The following is a 7,974-nucleotide window of genomic DNA, read 5'->3' on the forward strand; positions in this document are numbered from 1 at the left end:
AATTTGAAGTGAAATGTGTCTATCTTTTTTCTTGAAGTGAGTGGATGAATTGTTATTTTTAATTATTTTTAAAATATCATAAAATTTTGAAGTAAATTGTAAAAATATATCTATCTTTCAGAGTGCATAAAATTGTTATTTATATTTATTTTTAAAACATCATATAATTTTTTCATATAATAATTAGAGTCTATTTTACCTTGCTATATGTTACTAGCTATTTAACCCGTGTTTCATTGCATGTTGTAAATTTATTTTTCCAAAAAAATATTAAAATATCTCTTTCTAAGTACATAAAATTATTATTTATAGTTATTTTTAAAACATCATATAATTTTTTTATATAGTAATTAGAGTCTATTTTACCCTGCGTACATGTTAAGGGTTTTTTAGTCTTTTTTTTTATAAAAATAAACAATAAAATGACTTCATTACTCTTAAAAATAAAAAATTATTAAGCTTCGTCACAGGGTTTTGTTGTCTTTTTATTTTTTTTAATAGTAAAATGATGGATTTACTCTTAAAAATAAAAAACTAAGGATATTGTTTGAAGGGCATCTTCAACCTTTTCTTATAGTTTTTTTTTTTTTTTTTGTTATTATCAATCTTTTTCTTATCCTTTTGAATTAATGAAATGTTAAGATTGATTCATGTAATATAACTTGTGTGGATGTATATATTACATTTTTTGTATTTGCGTGTCTCGCTTGTCTTGTAACATAGAAGTGGAAAAACCTGTTGGTAAAGAGAGAAAGCCAAGTTTGCTGTATTTAAGGGTATGGAAATTTTGGCGAGAAAAATCGGACCATTTGACATATATGAAGCAACCTTTGTGCTAATTCATCGTCAGATGGTCGTAATAATCTATTATTAGCTAGAGAGTAGCTGCCCTAACATGATAATGTCTCACAAATCATTAATGCTACACCAACATTACAACAGACAATACAAGAAATGAAAATGAAAAGAGGCCACTGCAAGCATAATCTATTTTTACATCAGTTGGCAGCAGCCATGGGCGGGGCAATTGCTACGATTTTAGGGAGGTTTTTTTTTTTTTTTTTTTTCTCTCTGTCATCAGACAAATCCTTTAACATTTAATTTTTTTAATTTTAATTCTTGATGTTTAATTTGATTAGGAATTGGTTTTTATATTTTTTTTTCATTTTTCTTTTTATAAAATTATCTCAATCTTATATCAATGATCACAGGATTAGTAAGTTTATTTGGTTTGACTCGGGGTTTTTTTTCATTATTTTTTTAAAAATATGTATATGTTTTTTTAAAAAAATTTCATTGACATTAAATTGTTTTGTGATTGAATTTATTGATTTTATTCACTTTTCTTTCGCATATTTGACATGCTAATCTAGATGAGTTTGGGTTAGGTTTTTTTACCTTGTTTTCATTGTTAGTTTATATATATATATAACTTTATCTACAATCATCATATTTTTTTATATTATTAAATTAATTAAGCTTATTAAAAACAATTGAATCAATAAATCAAGTCTTATATTTCCTTTTGCTTTTTTAAAAACGTTTGCATCGGCATATGTTAGGACCATTTATCTAACGGGTTTTCCTATTTGCTATGGATTTAGCCTATGTTTTGTGTGAGATGACTCGATGAATTGTCTCTTACAGAGAAAATGATCTTTTTATAAGGTAAATTCATCATTATTATATTGATTAGAGAAAACTTGGTTTTTTTTATATATATTTTTAAAGTATATTAAAATATTATTTAAAAAGAAAAATTTACTAGTGTTTGCATTGCATCCGTCATCGCCTCCGCTGCTCCATCGCGTTTAGGCAGCGTGTGTTGCAGATTTTTGGTTCCTCTCTTGACATCGTTGGAATCATTTATGCCAACCCTCCCTCTCTAAGAGGCGTGCTTATTGACCTCTAGTCCCTTTAGTTTGAAGCCAACATCTTTTTTTTTTTTTCTTTTTTTTTTTTCTCTTTCCTCCTTAATGTCCGTATCTAATTCTTTAAATTTTCAAAATATCACTTCAATTTCTATTCTTTATATTTAATTCATTTTCTTTTTATTATTACTTGAAATAATTTATAAAATTAATCTTATTCAATTTCATTATTTTTTAACTTTTCTTCTATCAGATGTGATCCCAATTCTTTTGATTGGAATTTTTTTAATTTGAAATAATTTTTAAATTTAGTTTTTTTTAATCTTAACCTCTTTTAGTTTTTTCCTATCATATATGATTCTTATTCTTTTGATTGATATTTTTTTTATTTTGATAATTTTTTAAATTTGATATTTTTATTTTATTTTATTCTTCAACATTAAATTAATTGTGAATTGAGCTTCTTGATTAAGTCCAAGTTTGCTTGATTTTCCTTCTTTTTTTAAGCTCATGTTTTTTCAGTTTCATCCTTCAATAAATTTTTTAATTAGAGATTGAGTTCTATTATTTTTTAATTTGTTTTCTATAGGATTTTTAACTAATTTTAAAAATAATTTGGGTTATCTCGAATATTTTTATTTGTTATTCTTTGTTAAATTTAGTTGTTTTTAAAATATTTTGTTTTTTAATTAAATTAAATTCATTAAATATAAGCATGGAACGCTCGCTTTATAATATTTTATTTGATTTTCTTTTAAGATCGTTGCTCTAATAGCGCATGTGGCCTTTTTAATGTCATTGTATAGCATTCCACAACAGCATTAAGAACAGTCTTAATATGAGCTTTTTCTAATGGTAGTGAGATGTTCTTGGCTAAGATAAAGCGAGTCTCTCTCATTAACTTTTTTTTAATTATTATTATCTTGAGTATAATATTAACGATTTATTTTTTATAGTTAATTATCGTCAATATTTTTTGTTTGATTTTTCTGCTGTCATTGCTATTTTATTATCATATTGTTAATTAAGTTAATTGATCTTATTGAATTTAGTCAAGTCAATAATAACCTAAATCTTTATTTATTTATCTAAATACCATCACCAGGCATTTTGTTTTTTTATTTTAAAAAATAAAAAAAATTCTAGCACACAGCGTAACACCAGCCAACAATCTAGCACCATCCTAAAAAAAAAATTCAAAAGATAGTGCCGCAAGAAAGTATCGCCAGGACATTTGTTGTACATGGCTACATGCACTCACCGGATTAGAAAAAAGAAAAAGAAAAAGAAAAAGTCATAGACTCATAGCTGCTAGTATTCTACGTAGATTTTATTGTTAAACACGTAAGCTCGGGACAATAATTCTTAGCCTTTGAGTCTAAAACGTAATCAAAGGTGTAATCATGGCGTTGTTCAAGCAACTTCAAGTAAATTCAAGCTCGTAAATTATTATGTTTTCTCTATATCAAATTAATTCGAAACCCTAGCGGCTATTATATATTATTATTATTATTATTATTATTATTATTATTATTATTATCATCATCAGTACTCTCTAAAAAAATACATATTTTTGGACTTGTGCCCATGAAAATTACACGGTGACACTTTCTTTTCCTCTCCTTTTATTTTTTTTAATTTGTTTAACCATTCCAAATCCAATTGTTAAATATGATATTTTAATAATTATAAATCTAGATATCTTAATGATTTAAATTTCACAATTTTGTATAGCTTTTTCCCCCCTCAAATTTGAGTTTTTTATTTGTTTCCGAAACAATTTGATTCAAGAATCCATAGTAGATTGGAGAATATACTTACAAACACGTTGAGATGCCAAGTGGAGAAATCGTTGAATCTCAAAGAAAAATATCCCATTACGAACAACATATAAAAAAAAACTTATAAGTTTAAATAGTTATTTTTAATACTCATGATTTAATTAGTTGTTGATCAGTCATTGTTGTTGGATAAGACTCAATCTTCATCTTTGTTATCATTATTTGAGTCTTATAGAAAGAAATTATAGTAGTAATAATATTGTACTATCATTAGTATCAATAAAATACATTTTTTTATTTAGTAAAAATTGTTTAAACTCTTTTTTTTTTTTTAAAAAAAAAAACATGATAAACTAGACAGACTGATACCCTATTTGTTTTTGTGTTATAAAAATACTTTTTTAAAAAATTAAATTTATTTTTTATTTTTTTTACTTCAAATTAATATTTTTTGGTGTTTTTAGAATTATTTTAATACGCTAATATCAAAAATAATTTTTTTTAAATTATTTTAATATATTTTCAATTGAAAAACATTTTAAAAAAACAACCGCAAATCATTTTAAGTTTATCTTTTTGAATTATACCAAAACTAGTCTTTGTTAATTTTTCATAATTTTTATAACCACCACCATTACATGTTTTATTCAGACAAAAAATCATAAAGCTTTTACACTCTAAAGTACTTTTAGTTATGTTAAATGTTTACATATTTACGTTAATAATATACAATTATCTTTTTATATTGAAATAGATTAAGGATGTATCACTTAAATATTTTGTTTTTTTATTTATTAATTTATGAAAATATCTCAATTATTACCAAAATCATAATATAAAATAAAAATCTCGTAATCTGTTAATATATGATTACATATATTTAATATAAAACACACCACAATAACATTTAAATATTTTGGTTTTATAGAATAATGATATAATTTTTTTTTTCTATTATTCTTCTCGATCACAAGAAAGAAATAAAAAGATTATCATATTTTGTTATTTATTTATTTTAAAGTCAATTAAAGATAACACAATTTGATTGGCTAGGCCGTCCAAGGGCCGGCACAGCCTCAAGATCATCATAGATTACCGGTGTGAACGCAATAACTTAGCGATATACATAATAATTATTTATTAATTATACATCCATCAAGCAGCCGCACAAATAATGCCCTCTGCTGAAGATTTTATTCCTCAAAGATCCAATTCCAGCAAAGTACACAGTGACGGAGCTGTCAACAAGAACAAATCACAGAGGCCCCCTTCTCTTTTGACCTCGACAACAACCCCACCCAAAAAACAGCCATAACATTTCCTCTTGTGACACGTTTCACCACTCACAGAACAGGCTGTCATGTGATCACAATCTCATTTTCCATTTTTTTTTCTCCTTGGAAAATTCTTAAAATCTCAACAATCTTAGTTTTTATAATATTCAAAGTATAACTATTAATTTTTATTTAATAAGATAAAAATATAATTATAAGAAAAATATAAAAATACAAGATAAAATTATTTTTTTAAAAAAATAGATATTAATAACTATAGATGATATGTGATTTTCTTTATATATATATATATATATATATGATAACTATAGTTTGAGTATCATAATTATTTTTATTTAATATTAGTTCTATATAAAAACATTATTAAAAGCAAGCTTCTCACATAAACAGGCATTTCTTTTTCTTATGATCTGGGGTAATTTTGATATTCTTTTCTTGAGCATCCTTGATAATTTCCCAAACAACTTCATTGATTTCTTATTACAACTGTGCCTTCTAGAATAATAATTGAATTATGGTAGGATCAGGTTGCATCCTAGCAAAGCAAGGTCTGGTTTGGTAACGTGATTCAAATAATATTTTATAAAAAAATTAATTTTTTATTTAAAATAATATTTTAATATATTTTTAAATAAAAATCATTTTAAAAACTAACCACTAATTAAATTTAATTCATTAATGTCATTGGTTTTTTTATATATATATATATAAAAACACCACGGATGGCAAATGGGCAACGTGAAAGAATTAAAAGGACGGAGGAGAAGAAGATTCAAGACTGGGTCCAAAGAGCCAGTCATTCTTTAATGTTTGTTTTTAGCTTCCAAAAGCAAGCCAAATCTGTTGGCTGGTTTTTTTTTTTTTTTTTTCATGTTTGGAAGTGTATTAATTTTTAAAAATATTTTTATTTAGAAATATATTAAAATGATTTGAAAATATAAAAAAAATATTAATTTGAAATAAATAAAAAATTAAATTTTTTTTAAAATATAAAAAGAAACGTTGCCGTCTGTTTCCACTGATTTTGAATTTTAAAATGCAAATGAATTTTTTTTTTTTTTGCAAGGAAATTCAGCAAAAACTAGTGCAAAACGAAGGTTACGTGTGGGGTAAGTTTTGTCGGGGAAAGGGTACATCAAGCACTTAGCGGTTGCTTGCAGATTAATTTATAAGAATGTCTTGTGGTTCATGAATCTCTGTGTACGAACCAAGAAAGGACATGAAGCCGTTGATTAAAAGTGAAAAGAAAAGAAAAAACAATAAAGACATGATGCTCAAAAGTCTTTTTATGAATGCATCTTGCAATGTCATTAAATTTGATCCAGTCAAATAATTTGATTATCTTATTAATTAATTGTATAATCACTGGGGGAACTAATTATAACTGGTTTACATGGCTATGATTTGAGTCAGATCAATTTTTGTTTAGCATATAAAAAAAAATTATACTTTAAAAAACTATTTATTATTGTTATTCAATGTAGTAGGTTAATCTTGAAATTTTTCTTTTTGACTTCTTTTCTGGTTTCAATTTAAAATTAAATTGTGTGAGAATTTCTTCAATATATCTAATCAACTTGACTAATTCAAAACCAACTCAACTGATCAAAAAAAAAAAAAACTTGAGTATGAAATTGAGAAAAGAAAGATGAAAATGGTTAAAAAAAATACAAACTTACCTTCTTTTCTATATCGGGTTTAAAATTAAACCATATAGGAGCTAGTTACCCTGATATGGTCCAATCGACTTAATTAGTCTAAAGATAACCTGATTGACCACTAAAATAAGTTTGAAGATGATATTGAGAAAAAATGATGAAATTGACAAAAAAAAAAACCCTTTTGTCCAATTACATGTCTAGTTCATGTTTAAAATTAAACTATATGAGAGTTTTTTCCAACATGATTCATTAGCAAGTCCAAAAGCAACCCAAACGATTGTAAGAAAAAGTCTAAGAATGAAAAAAAAAAAAAAGAAATTGAAAAAAAAAAAGAAAGAAGGGAAATGGAAAAAGGAGGACTGAATTGAAAAAAAGAAAAAAAAAATTCATTATTTGTCCAATTTTATCCCTGGTATATATTTTTTCTTTCTTTTTGATTATTTTGTGATTTTTCGTATTTTTTTATTATTTTTCAAAAATTGTCCTTTTATAAAAAAAAATTGTCCAATTTCGTCGGAAAAATAATTATATGCAAACTGTTTATTTCTAATTAAAGAGGGTAAAAATTGGATTAGGACACTTGAAAGAGTTTGAAAGTCTTCTGTGCTGTCAAAAGTCCTTGGCCACGCAAATGGCAAGAGAATCCATCACGAAGAAAATGGTTTGTTAGCAGAACAAAAGAAATTCAAAGAGAAGGGGGAAACGAAGCATGGAGTACACTGTATCCAGATAAATCGAATTATAAGTATCAATATATGTTTTTGATGAAGTTTCATCCTATTAGGGTTCTTATAGAGCCGTGCCTGGCAATGATAAATCTACTGTGACAAACTTTATTGTATATTTTAATGCTCCAATGAAAATAGCATCTAGTTGTGTTTTCCTTTAACAGGAGGAACAAGGTGAAAGGGGGATTGATGATGAGGATATAATTCCATTGCAACTAAAATATCAACGTCCGAGGAGAACAACTGTAAAACAAGCCCGTTACAGAGATCATAACTACATGATTACTTGTTCTTGTTTCTTTGTAGGACCAATTGATGATGAGGAGCCATCTTGCTTAAAGGAAATTCAGAGATTTAAAACAATAGCAGAAGCCATGGATGAAGAGACGCGAAGGAATGAAGAAACATGCAATTTATGGATTAAAACAGGCTCCTCGAGCATGATATGGTAAGATTTCTCAGTATTTGCAGTTCTGTGGTTATTTGGCTTGTTGGAATGGTACTCGTCTTCCAGCTTCTTCTCCTAAAAGGGGTCTTGATACTATTTGTCCTTCGTACTACAAAGACCTCCTTGCTGATAGATACGAAAGTAGCTAATTGAGTTAAAGAAATCGGTTTCAATCGGTAGAGGTGCTCCG

This window comes from Populus alba, chromosome 19 (genome assembly GCF_005239225.2).
Source record: "Populus alba chromosome 19, ASM523922v2, whole genome shotgun sequence".
NCBI lineage: Eukaryota > Viridiplantae > Streptophyta > Magnoliopsida > Malpighiales > Salicaceae > Populus > Populus alba.